The 10,422-nt window shown below is 42.4% G+C and overlaps 1 long non-coding RNA gene across 1 annotated transcript; it reads left to right on the top strand.

Moving 5' to 3' along the window:
* Positions 1-339: 339 nt before the first annotated feature.
* Positions 340-10,422, top strand: LOC112246856. The gene is made up of 3 exons (XR_002952980.2): positions 340-750; positions 6,350-6,768; positions 9,068-10,422. It is a non-coding gene; the product is annotated as an uncharacterized LOC112246856 (long non-coding RNA).

Genomic DNA, 10,422 nt, shown 5'->3' with positions numbered 1-10,422 from the left:
GAGGGAGGGAGGGAGGGAGGGAGGGAGGGAGGGAGGGAGGGAGGGAGGGAGGGGAAAAGAGAGAGAGAGATGGAGGTTGATGAGATTGTAAATGACCTGGGGGCCGTGTGTGCACATGAGCGGTCTGTCCCCACCAACACTTATTGCTGTGATTATCCGGGGACTTTGAACCTGGAGGACGAGTTCACTCAAGGAGGGGAAAGGAGAATAGAGCAGAGCAGAGCAGAGCAGAGGAGAGGAGAGGAGAGGAGAGGAGAGGAGAGGAGAGGAGAGGAGAGGAGAGGAGAGGAGAGGAGAGGAGAGGAGAGGAGAGGAGAGGAGAGGAGAGGAGAGGAGAGGAGAGGAGAGGAGAGGAGAGGAGAGAGGAGAGGAGAGGAGAACATGATTGCCATAATTTTCAGATATAAATTAGCTGGACTCCCGGACCCAGATTCCCCAGGCATAAAAATCAATTGAGTATCTCCAGTAGGCTGCAGAAAGGGGAGAGGAGACCCGTAGATTAGCCCTCCACTGGTCCACTGGGCCAATCAGGAAGCGTCTGTTGTGGGTGTGACGCGTCTGTCGACGTATCCTATATTACGATTGGTTTACCAAGCTGCTTGTTAAAAGGAGCGCCTCTATTTTGAGGAAGTTTTAGGACATCGTCAAGATATTGAAATGACAACAGCTATTGTAGATAGCTATGGATGTGAAAGCGGATCTATTTAAAACCAAATGAGAAAGCTGTGGAATTGTTGACAAACTAACAAGGTGCGTATGACGATCTTGCGCAGTCCTTCAGCTGGCTGGCTAGCTAGTAAACATCCAATGTTAGCTACCCGGCAGAGGTAGTAAGTTAGCTACCAAACTTTTAGTTTAGAAAAAAGTCGTCAGTTGTAGCTATATTTCTCTGAAGCTAGTAGGGAGCTATAACTGTCATTAAAATCACTAGCTAGCTACATGATCTGCTGTGGTGGTGGTGGTGGCAGTGCATTGGTGGCAGCAGTAGTAGTGGTAGTGGTGGTGGTGGTGGTGGTGGGGGTTGTCAATATAATGTAAGGGAAGACCCCCCTGAAATGGACAAAAATGAATGGGAACATATTGGCACCATACAAAACATATACACGATGTCCAATACCACTCAAAGGGACAGCATTTCATTCAAAGCTTATGGCAAATGTCATATGGTACATGCCAAGTGTCACACAGCAAAAATCCAATAGATGGTGAGCGCGCTCCACAGTAAATGTTCATATTCCAAATGCACATCAACCCAAGACCCAAGGGTCAAATTTTGAAAATTAGAAGAAAAAAACCCAACTTTATCACCCCCTTAAAAAAGTGCTTTCTTGACCGTTTGTCAATTATACATGTATAAGAACTGTATGAACATACTTTTGTCATATTTTATTGTCATATTTTTTTTACTTGTCCATAAGGCATGTTTTGTCCATTTGCAATATGATTTCATAGGAAGTCAAAGGTCGAAGTCAAAAGTCAGTGAACCATTGCCAAATGCCATAAGGAATGTTCAAATGCAATATGAAAGTATGGAAAATGCCAAATCAGGATGTTATGTCGATTTGCCATGTACGATCATAGGAAGTCGGTTTCCAAACCCAAAAGTCAGTGAACCATGTCCAAATGGCATTTAAACTGCCCAAATGATATATAGCACTATGTTAAGCCATGAATCAACCTAGATGGTCTATTTGTCATGTATGATGAGGGAGAAGTGGGACTCTGTTGTTTTTTAACAATTTAAAAAAAAACGTCCAAAATGACCAGGGGTGCCCCCTATTTGATGGGCACGGGTGGGGGTTGCTCCATACCCAACCGTAGACCCTTTTATCCCCCTAAAGGCATTAAAAACCATTTAAAAAATGTGCTCCTAGTAACCCATTCCAATCACCAGGTGCACGGCTGTCCATTTGCAATATGTTTCAATGGGCATTTACCATCACGAATTTGACATGCTCAAAAATACTGCAGGAATGCGAAATTGATTGGCCCGATGAACTCGGGATGGCTGGGCAGTGATTCTGGTTTCTCTCCATCACTTGTTTGTGTTGATTTCAGAATGTCAATTTGGTGATGGTCTATCACTGTTTAAACATATTGCAAATGGACACAAGTTAGCTAGCAAGTCACCGTCCATCAGTCAATTAAATATCATTCTGACACCAAACTGATACAAACTGACACCACACCCACTTTATCCAACTCGTTTAGAAGCCAAATATCACATATTTCAGAGCAGGCCCAAAATTCACAGCACCTTCTGTTTAAGGGTTAATGCCACACAGTCAAGGTTAGGCTTGCACAGATCGGGAGGACCTTAGGAACATTCATGTGGTTGAATTGTCCTTCTAACCCTAACGGTTATCGAAGACAGTTTGATTGTCCCCCAAAAGCACCTGAAATTTAGGGACAGGCTTCATTTTTTTGCCTACTTTTTTTCACGGTCGTTGCGCTCAGAGCGAGCTACAATCAAGTGGGGCGTCTCGTTGAACTTGGCACGGCCTAGAGACTATGGTGATGCCATTTTTAGTGTTGATTTCAGTCTGTCATTTTGGTGATGGTTCATCACTGTTTAAACATATTGCAAATATACAAAAGTCAGCCAGCAAGTCACCGTCCATCAGTCAATTAGATGTCATTCTGACACCAAACTGATACCATCTGACACCAAATCCACTTTTTCCAACTCGTTTAGAAGCCAACTATCATATATTTCAGAGCAGGCCCATAATTCACAGCGCCTTCAGTTTAATTAAACGACAATAAAAACGTAAAACACATAGTTACGTTCTAGCTGCGGGTCCAGATTTGACATTATGTGTAGGCCTATGTGAGGTGACTCCAAATCCCGAGTTTCGGGTCGATAGGTCATTTGGTGCCACAGCAACAACCTTAATTGGTGCTGAAAATCTACTTTTTCCAACGTTGGGGTCCATCTCTATGGGCCGAGGCGGTTTCAATGCACCAGGTCTTGCGACTCGGGGACTTTTCTAAATGTCGTCATTTTCGTGATGGTCAAAATGAATTGAAGTTATTGCAAATGTACGAGGCTGTTTCTTGGTCTGAGAACCTTCTAGAGCCACATAACTCACCACGTACTATCAACTTGAGCTCGAGAACAGGTTTCTACAGTTTCAGAGCTCTAGGTCTGACGGTTCTTTGATAGATCGAACGAAGGTAACTATTGCAGGATCTATGTGTCTGTAAGACCCACACTCTGTCACTTCGTCCTTGCTGTGTGTGTGTGTGAGCTTTTCTTGGAAATCTGATGGGAGACACGACTGATTTACAGTTCATGAGTGTTGCCTAATCACACATATGAAGTTTTGGAAAGATGTGACTATTTTAACCCTTCAAAACAGCCCCTATGACTCCAATTAAAGGCACTTCCAGTTGGCACAGGAAGCTAAAAGTAAACATATATACCCCCTCCTTGGGGTAGTCTCTTACAGAATGTTGAGTTTTAAGTCTTTACGTTAAGAACTGACTGATTTACAGAGTGTGTGTGATTTCAGAAAATCACAGAAATCTCGCAGAGCTCCGAAACTCACCTTAACGGATTCCTCTGAACAACTGGATCTGTAACTTTTTTGAAAAAAACATGGTCAACATGATGGTCAACATTTCTTTGACCATCACCAATTGTACATTGTACGATTTCTTGTCAATTACAATAGATAAATGGCTGGTTCTTTTTTTCCTGACACCGTAGGTTCATGTACTTTGACGTGAAGTGGTCAAATTAGTGCTTTATTTTTGTTTTTGACCTATAATCCCAGAAAAATGGCCTTAACTCAAAAAGCGTTGAGGCCTCGACACCATCTTGTTTCTGGGCTAACAGCCCATTAGTCCAAACCTATGCTCACCAAGTTTTGTCTTCGAAGTCTTTTCCGTTTAGGAGAAATGGCCATGGTGGCCATTGGTGATGTTTTGTACATTTGCAATAAGATTCCAATCGCCATCTGGTGGAATTTACCTGGGACAGTGGAAAAAGGACCAAAATTTGAAAATGTTATTAAACGGAAACCGAATGTCGGTTTCCCGGGAAGATCTGGCCCCGATAAACGGCCACCGTGTTTTACAAACATTCGTGGACGTTTAGTAAGGGACCGTACATTTGCAATATGGAGATTTTCATCGATCATACAGCAAATGCAGAAAAGTGCCCTTCATGTATGTAATGACTAATTTCCTGATTTTCTAGTTAGCTCCATTACCTTAGCAGTTGTCATTTGATTTCCATTTTAAACCCTAGCCTGCAGGCTTTGCATATGGGCGGTGTAATTCACTGGGACTTGTTTGACAATAACCACAGGTGTGTTTGTGTGTGTGTCACAGTGTGTGTGTGTCACAGTTTCACAGTATGTTTGTGTGTCACAGTGTGTGTGTGTCACAGTGTGTTTGTGTCACAGTGTGTGACACAGTGTGTGTGTTTGTCACAGTGACACCGTGTGTGTGTGTGTGTCCTGTGAGCCCTGCCAGATCACACCAGTGGTAATTCAGTATATTAAGGAGATTTCACAGACTTGGAAAATATCATAGTCCTCTCTGTTCTCCTTCGTAAGATGAAACACAAACTCGAAAATGACATTTGGACATGGGAGAGTGTCACGTTCTGACCTTTATTTCCTTTGTTTTGTCTTTATTTTAGTATGGTCAGGGCGTGAGTTGGGGTGGGAAGTCTATGTTTTGTGTTTCTATGTCTTTCTATTTCTGTGTTCGACCTAGTATGGTTCTCAATCAGAGGCAGGTGTCGTTAGTTGTCTCTGATTGAGAATCATACATAGGTAGCCTGTTTTTCACTGTTGGTTTGTGGGTGATTGTTTCCTGTGTCAGTGTTTGTGACACACGGGACTGTTTTGGTTTGGTCACATTTATTGTTTTTGTATTTTGTGTTCATGTTGAGTTTTTCTTATTAAAACATGGACCCTGAGCTTTGCTTTACCTGAGCTTTTCAGAAAATGTCATCTTGAAATACATGTATATTATACGTCTTTATAACAATATATTATAGCTAAAGGCTTTATTGGTATATACTCCGCAACCATAATTTGGTATTCCATCACAAAGTTTGTTTGGACTTTTAGTTGAAGCATTTGCACCTCCCCCGACTGCAGTCATCGACTTCCGTCTGCTTTCGTAAGTCACCTTGAACACGGCCATATAAAGGCTTTATTGGTTTTAAAGCTAGAATAGTTAGTTGTTACATACATTTTTTAAACTTCTAAATTAATGACAGATACCCATTGATTCTTGAAGAATATAACTTATAAATGCCTCAAGGATAGTCAAAATGTTACCCAAAATATAAGCTTGTTTTACTCCAATGCTTGTAAACAAACACTTTATAGCTTCAAAACATTGTTAAAACTATCATTTTGATATCATGGATGGTTAGTCCTTGCATTCATAGCTCTGTCTATGAATTTGAGTGGTCACATATCTCCAGGCCCAGCTGGAGCTGACTATCTCAGACGGTTCCTTCTATCCAACCTAAAGCTTCTGTACTCACAGGGAGTCCTTGTGGAACAGATTACTAATGTCTATCACCAAGACCTTCCCCATCCATTACAGCCTGGTAATATATATATATGACAGGTCTGTATGCAGAGTCTCATGGTGTCGTAGCTAGCAATGTGTTTGACTTCACCACCTTCAATGACAACGACCCCTTCTGGTGGACGAAGCCGCGGCACTCTGGGTACAAGAATCCGCGGCACTCTGGGGAAGGTGCATCTGCGACAGCCTAAAATCAGACACTGATGTAGTTTTCCAACAGCAATGCTCAGTGCAACATGACACACACCCTTGCTTTTCATTGGAATGTCAAAATAAACTCCCCCATATCACACACTCACAAACTGTAAATATATATGTGTACATTGAACTATCAATTGGTGAGAGAGAGAGAGACTCAAATATCACATCAATTTGTACATATCCACACTGTATACAATCACGTCCAAGTTCGTTTCAGTCACGTCTTTGGTCACGTTCGCTTGGGTCAAACAAAAACACTAATGATTGGTTGACAATAGAGCCTCCCACAATGCAGGGTGATGCTGCAGGGTGAAGTTGGGGAAGATCAACTTCAAAAACTTGCAGTCGACTCACGTAATGACGTTTGATCACATGGTTATTGTAAAGCTCAGGCAGTCGTAATGTGGCACAAGTCTGAAAATTTTTATCCACATAATGCAACACACTTTGAATGGCGGTGACCAACATTGGTCATCGACTCGACAAAATTGATCAACTCAAACATGGACAATATTACATTGCATTATATTGTGCTCAGTTCTGCTGATGTTTTATTTTTTTTACTGTACGAGTTTGTGTGTGTTAACAGGTAGATGACAACGTGGGTCTGCTGCTGTCAGAGCTGAAGCGGTTGGCGTTGTGGGGGCGTGTCAACGTCATCGTCACCAGCGACCAGGGAATGGCCCAGTATTACACTGATCGCATCATCAGACTGGACGAATGTCATCACCCTGACAACTACTCAGTAGTAGACCTAACCCTTGCTGCTATCATACCCAATGGAGCTATACACACACACACACACACATATACTCATTGTGAGTGAGAAGTTTATGACTAGTTAAAGGAGATTCTGGTTAATGTGTCAGCTGCTGGGGCTGCCACTGGCGCCAAACAACTGATCTCTGTCCCAGGCACGCTGCTTCCTGGCTGGGGAGGGCTGTGTCGACACCCCCCTAATGGTGGGACTGGTGGTGGGGGTACTGCTGGTTCTCACCACACTCACAGGTCAGTCTGCCTTATTGTTTGTATTACATGCATTACATTATTATCATGTTTCTATTGAAATATGTTGTTTTTACCATAGCCGAAAGACAGGACATTTAAATGAGCACTACAGTCATGGCCAAAAGTTTTGAGAATGACACAAATATTAATTTTCACAAAGTCTGCAGCCTCAGTTTGTATGATGACAATTTGCATATATTCCAGAATGTTATGAAGAGTGATCAGATGAATTGCAATTAATTGCAAAGTCCCTCTTTGCCTTGCAAATGAACTCAATCTCAAAAAAACATTTTCACTGCATTTCAGCCCTGCCACAAAAGGACCAGCTGACATCATGTCAGTGATTCTCTCGTTTAAAAATAATGTTTTAAATGTTATATACATTATTTTACCAGGTAAGTTGACTGACAACACGTTCTCATTTACAGCAACGACCTGGGGAATAGTTATAGGGGAAAGGAGGGGAATGAATGAGCCAATTGTAAACTTGGGATTATTAGGTGACCGTGATGGTTTGAGTGCCAGATTGGGAATTTAGCCAGGACACCGGGGTTAACACCCCTACTCTTACAATAAGTGCCATGGGATCTTTAATGACCTCAAAGAGTCAGGACACCTGTTTAACGTCCCAGCCAAAAGACAGCACCCTACACAGGGCAATGTTCCCAATCACTGCCCTGGGGCATTGGGATATTTTTTAGACTAGAGGAAAGAGTGCCTCTTACTGGCCCTCCAACACCACTTCTGGCATCGTCTGGTCTCCCATCCAGGTACTGACCAGGACCAACCCTGCTTAGCTTCAGAAGAAAGCCAGCAGTGGTATGCAGGGTGGTATGCTGCTGGCATAGGTGTGAGTGTTGATGAGGACAAGGCTGGAGATCACTCTGTCATGCTGATTGAGTTCGAATAACAGACTGGAAGCTTCAAAAGGAGGGTGGTGCTTGGAATCATTGTTCTTCCTCTGTCAACCATGGTTGCCTGCAAGGAAACACATGCCGTCGTCATTGCTTTGCACATAAAGGACTTCACAGGCAAGGATATTGCTGCCAGTAAGATTGCACCTAAATCAACCATTTATCGGATCATCAAGAACTTCAAGGAGAGCGGTATAATTGTTGTGAAGATGGCTTCAGGGCGCCCAAGAAAGTCCAGCAAGCGCTAGGTCCAGTAAGCGCTAAAGTTGATTCAGCTGTGGGATCGGGGCACCACCTGTACAGAGCTTGCTCAGGAATGGCAGCAGGCAGGTGTGAGTGCATCTGCATGCACAGTGAGGTGAAGACTTTTGGAGGATGGATGGCCTGGTGTCAAGAAGGGCAGCAAAGAAGCCACTTCTCTCCAGGAAAAACATCAGGGACAGACTGATATTCTGCAAAATGTACAGGGATTGGACAGCTGAGGACTGGGATAAAGTCATTTTCTCTGATGAATCCCCTTTCCAATTGTTTGGGGCATCCGGAAAAAAGCTTGTCCGGAGAAGACAAGGTGAGCGCTACCATCAGTCCTGTGTCATGTCAACAGTAAAGTATCCTGTGACCATTCATATGTGGGGTTGCTTCTCAGTGGGCTCGCTCACAATTTTGCCTAAGAACACAGCCATGAATAAAGAATGGTACCAACACATCCTCTGAGAGCAACTTCTCCCAAACATCCAGGAACAGTTTGGTGACGAACAATGCCTTTTACAGCATGATGGAGCACCTTGCCATAATGCAAAAGTGATAACTAAGTGTCTCGGGGAACAAAACATTGATATTTTGGGTCCATGCCCAGGAAGCTCACCAGACCTTAATCCCATTGAGAACTTGTGGTCAATCCTCAAGAGGCGGGTGGACAAACAAAAACACACAAATTCTGACAAACTCCAAGCATTGATTATGCAAGAATGGGCTGCCATCAGTCAGGATGTGGCCCAGAAGTTAATTGACAGCATGTTAGGGCGGATTGCAGAGGTCTTCAAAAAGAAGTGTCAACACTGCAAATATTGACTCTTTGCATCAACTTCATGTAATTGTCAATAAAAGCCTTTGACACTTATGAAATGCTTGTAATTATACTTCAGTGTTCCATAGTAACATCTGACAAAAATATTTAATGACACTGAAGTTGCAAACCTTGTGGAAATTAATATTTGTCATTCTCAAAACTTTTGGCCATGACTGTACTACCCTTCTCTCTCTCCCTCTCTTCTCTCTCTCTTCTCTCTCTTCCTCTCCCCTCTCCCCTCTCTCTTCCTCTCTCCTCTTTCTCTTCCTCTCCCCTCTCTCTCCTCTCTCTCTCTCTCTCTCTCTCTCTCTCTCAGGTCTGTTCAAGTTGTGGAGGCCACGGCGTCAGTCTGCCTCTCGTCCCTTCCAACACATCTCGATACAGAACGATGATGTTGATGATGCTGACCCTCTGCTAGACTAAATTAATCAATCACAGCTCCCAGCCCGACTATAATGACCAACCACAGATCATAACAACAAACCATGCAGCAAAACAAGCAACAAACCAAAGCTTACCACCATGCTCCCAACAACCAGTCAGAACTCAAATGGGAATAAATAGGGAATAGTGTAATTTCAGACACAGCCATACTCTTTTACAAGAGTTACAGAGCGGTAGTCAGATTTCAGATTTATACACTCCTCATTCTCTATGGTACAATACTTACAGTATGGAGTATTCAAATAAATATGTACACTATAAATAAACATATTGAACCATAAATAGATAAAACTAAAGAAATAAGACACTAAAGAGAACAGTCAATTAGTAGAAACAGACTGGGGTTACTTGAATTTGTCTGTATACAGAGAAACCATCTAATATGATACAACTAGTGTTTATATATTTGAAGAAATGCTCTGTTAATTTTTTTGCAAGACAATCCTATAAAGAAGAATACATGTTTGCTAGGAGAGCTTCTGGTAAAGGGATGTAAATTTGTATTTTGAAGAGTTTATTTCCTAAAGAGTACCGCTATATTGCAGAAGTAGCAGTAGTAATTGTTTGAACAGCAGTGATGGGTTTTGTTAGCTACTCTGTAGACTGCTGAGCCAGGGAGTGGAGTCAGAAGCAGGACTGAAGCTATGTTTCTGCTGTTTGTTAGTCAGTTAATTTGATTATATTTAGAAGTGTGTGTGTCTGTGTGTGCTGAGGTAAGCTATAGCTCTGGTACTGTATGGTTTCCTGTAGTGTTAAAAGGAGACAGACGAGCCATATTGTTCGATTCAGGTCCTTTATCTGAAAATAAGTTATTGAAGGAAAACAGTTTCAGTTTGTCTGATTCTCTGGTCAAGCCACTGTGTGTGCGTGTGCCCGCGTGTGTGTGTTGGCAGAGAAAGGCTGTGTGCCTGTGTGTGTGTTTGTCGGTGTAGAGAAGTCAAAGATCTGCTGTTACTATGGTTACTATACCATAGTAACCATAGTACTATGATTAATATGCTGTAACTGTGCTGTTATTATGGTTACTGCACAGTAACTCTACTGTTACTATGTCAACCGCCCACCTCCATGTGACTACTGAACTGGTCCTCAGGGTGTTTCTGCTCATATTGTCATTGACTGACATATGAAGCGTAAAGTAAACCTAAATGTTGTATCCACATTGTATCATTATTTTTGCAAAGCATCTATGATTAATCATTACACTGGATATAACTGATGTGTGTG

This window comes from Oncorhynchus tshawytscha, linkage group LG08 (genome assembly GCF_018296145.1).
Source record: "Oncorhynchus tshawytscha isolate Ot180627B linkage group LG08, Otsh_v2.0, whole genome shotgun sequence".
Taxonomy (NCBI): domain Eukaryota; kingdom Metazoa; phylum Chordata; class Actinopteri; order Salmoniformes; family Salmonidae; genus Oncorhynchus; species Oncorhynchus tshawytscha.
Note: the sequence above shows the minus strand (reverse complement) of the source record. Positions and strands in the feature narration are given on the sequence as shown.